Genomic DNA, 3,707 nt, shown 5'->3' on the forward strand with positions numbered 1-3,707 from the left:
GCTGACTTCTGCAAGGCTTATTGATTCCGTATGTTCCGGAAATGTGCACGTGACGATCTCACATCTCTAGCTGAGGGGATTTTCATACCCCATTCAGGGCAGTTTCAACCCCCGGGAGAGGGTACAGTGGACAAAGGGCACAGCCGCTTCCCAGAGACCCACGCTGCATCAGACTCACGGTCTTTTAGACTTCGCTAGTCCTGAGGCTGAGCGCCCCAACCCACCAGGTCCCGGCTGCGCTTTGGCGCCACCTAGTGGTGTCTTGGCGGCTCGGGCGTAAGCCGGCTTGGGATGCTGAGGGTGCTATTGAGAGGGGTCTCCGCCAGGCGGGACCTCCCAGCCGAGCTACGCGCGCTCCAGGATCCGCCCGGTTAAACGGCACCTGCTTTCTTGGGGGCATCTGGGGAGACCGGGCAACGAGAACACCGAGGACACCAAGGTCCACTTTCTACTTCTGGGTTTCCGAAAATAAGGCGGCCTGAGTTTTCAGCGCCTGGCCTTCCCACCACCCCACCCTACCAACGAAAGGAAATCACCTGGCGTAGGAAACAAGCCCTACCTTGCGTTTGTTTTCGGAATTCACAGGTGGTGCAGGCGTGTTACCGTCGGGTTTACCCACTATCCCTCTATGCGTGCTGTGGGCACCTGAAAAGGAGGTGATCGCCCCTCTCTGTAAATGTGCAATTCCCCCTGCCCAGACAAGGGAGAAGCCAGGACGCAGAGTGCCAGGGTCAGGCAGGGCAGGAACCCAGGCTGCCGCAGTCGAAGGAGAGAAACCGAAGTTCCAGTCAACCCCAGCCAAACGAAGCGAAGCCAAGAGCTGGGAAGAAGAGAAACAGGAACCCGAACGAAGTCGCAAAGCAGCGAACAGGAGACGCAACTGGAGGGGGTTCCCCGAGTCACAGAGGCTGGCTTCTCACAGGGAGGGGCCCTAGGAGAATATAGGCCACTGATTTTTTTCCTTAAGTTTTATTTTGTCTGATATTAAATTTGCTAAACTTCTTTATATCCAACTTTTAAAACAATATATTATTTTCTTTATTGTGGAAAAATATGGAAAATTGGGGAAAACACATCTTGTGTAACACGTAGAAAGGCTGCTGTTTATTTGTGTGCGTGTGTGTGTGTGTATATATATATATGTTTTGTAGGGATGCTGGGACAAATTACCACAAACTAGGTAACAACACAGATTTATTCTCTGTCAGTTCTGGAGAAAAAAGGCTGAACTCAAGATGTCAGCAGTGCTACCCTCCCTCCAAGGGCCCTAGAGAGAATTTTTCTTGCTTCTTCCAGCTTTTGGTGACTCCAGAAGTTCCTTGGCTTGTAGCTACATAACTCCAATCTCGGTATCCGTCTTCACATGGCCATGGCTTTCTCTGTGTCTGTGTCTTCTCTTCTGTCTCCTACACAAGGATCGTTAAATTTAGGACCCATCCAGATAATCTAAGATGAGCTCATCTCAAGATCATTAACTCAATTATATCTACAAAGACACTATTCAGGAGCGTGGGTATTAGGACATGGAGAGATATTTTTAGGGGTCATAATTCAACCCATTACAACGTGTGTGTGGGGGGGATATATATATAAAAAAATATATCTACATTCTTTATGCACGCATATATGGCGAAACAGAAAAAAAAAACAAGCTACGATTCTACTATTCACATTTTGATGCATTTTCTTTTTTTTTCTTTTTTTTTTTTTTTTTTTTTTTTTTTGAAGTGGAGTGTTGGTTTGCTCTGTGACCCAGGCTGGAGTGCAGTGGCCGGATCTCAGCTCACTGCAAGTTCTGCCTCCCAGGTTCCCACCATTCTCCTGCCTCAGCCTCCCGAGTAGCTGGGACTACAGGCGCCCGCCACCTCGCCCGGCTAGGTTTTTGTATTTTTTAGTAGAGACGGGGTTTCACCGTGTTAGCTAGTATGGTCTCGATCTCCTGACCTTGTGATCCGCCCGTCTCGGCCTCCCAAAGTGCTGGGATTACAGGCGTGAGCCATCGCGCCTGGCCCACATTTTGATGCATTTTCTTCAGGTGTTGGTGTTGGTTTTATGCACCAATAAAACTTTTAAATGAGGAACCAAGATGGCGGCGGTGGTCTCACTCTCCTTGAGGCGCTGGTTACCGGCCACAATCCTTGGCGGAGCCTGCCTGCAGGCCTCCCGAAGAGCCCAAACAGCCGCAGCCGCAGCCGCAGCTGCCCGTATGAAGACATTTGCCATCTATCGATGGGACCCAGACAAGGCTGGAGACAAACCTCATATGCAGACTTACGAAGTTGACCTTAATAAATGTGGCCCCATGGTACTGGATGCTTTAATCAAGATTAAGAATGAAATTGACTCTACTTTGACCTTCCAAAGATCATGCAGAGAAGGCATCTGTGGCTCTTGTGCAATAAACATCAATGGAGGCAACACTCTAGCTTGCACCCGAAGGATTGACACCAACCTCAATAAGGTCTCAAAAATCTACCCTCTTCCGCATATGTATGTGATAAAGGATTTTGTTCCCGATTTGAGCAACTTCTATGCACAGTACAAATCCATTGAGCCTTATTTGAAGAAGAAGGATGACTCTCAGGAAGGCAAGCAGCAGTATCTGCAGTCCATAGAAGAGCGTGAGAAACTGGACGGGCTCTACGGGTGCATTCTCTGTGCTTGCTGTAGCACCAGCTGCCCCAGCTACTGGTGGAACGGAGACAATTATCTGGGGCCTGCAGTTCTTATGCAGGCCTATCGCTGGATGATTGACTCCAGAGACGATTTGACTGAGGAGCACCTGGCCAAGCCGCAGGACCCGTTCTCTCTACACCGCTGCCACACCATCATGAACTGCACAAGGACCTGTCCTAAGGGTCTGAATCCAGGGAAAGCTATTGCAGAAGTCAAGAAAATGATGGCAACCTATAAGGAGAAGAAAGCTTCAGTTTAACTGTTTCCATGCTAAACATGACTTAAAACCAGCTCAGAGCTGAACATAATTTATATCTAATTTGAGTTCCTTTAAAGATCTTGGTTTTCCATGAATACAGCATGTATAATAAAAATTTTAAGAAATAAAAAACCTTTTAAATGAAATTTAATTCATAGATGATATACAGATTTGATCTATTTTTCCATAATGATTTTTCCATCTTTAAATATTGATTTAAAACATAACTAATGGTTGCATCATAAACTATCTTAAATGTGCTATATTTTATTTAACCATTCAATTAATATTGAAAACATAACTTTTTGGTGCTATAAATAAATGATGATGTAGTGAACAAAGTAATAAAAATCTAGCTTCTAAGGAACAATTTGTTGTTTTTGCCACCTCACATCCGTTACCCCTTCTTCATAATATTACCTTAATTTTTCTTAGGGAAGTAACATTCTTTATTGGATAATGATTGGAAAGACAATCAATTAAGATGCACTGAATATTTTTAGATTAAAAATAGATGTGAAACCTAACTTAGGATAGTTGGATGCTCTCTCCATAGCAACTGAATCTTAAGAAAAGACTGAAAACAGCTGTAGCTGATTCATCTGGTAGCTGATTCATCATGTAGCTGTTTCATTGCTTTCTGTTACCTGGTTCTCCAGAGTCATCCTGGTTCCTGCCCTTTTGGGGCCTAACTTTTCAGCTTTCTCTTTCAGTTCTATGAACTGAACCAAAAATTTATGTTTTATTTTGTCTGAGTTGATTTCTGCTTTTG

At 45.2% G+C, this 3,707-nt stretch overlaps 1 pseudogene; it reads left to right on the forward strand.

Annotated features, from left to right (window-relative positions):
* The first annotated feature begins 1,186 nt into the window (after nucleotides 1-1,186).
* On the forward strand, nucleotides 1,187-3,067 carry LOC103220068 (succinate dehydrogenase [ubiquinone] iron-sulfur subunit, mitochondrial pseudogene; annotated as a pseudogene).
* The last annotated feature ends 640 nt before the right edge of the window (nucleotides 3,068-3,707 follow it).

This window comes from Chlorocebus sabaeus, chromosome 14, assembly GCF_047675955.1.
Source record: "Chlorocebus sabaeus isolate Y175 chromosome 14, mChlSab1.0.hap1, whole genome shotgun sequence".
NCBI classification, from domain to species: Eukaryota; Metazoa; Chordata; class Mammalia; order Primates; family Cercopithecidae; genus Chlorocebus; species Chlorocebus sabaeus.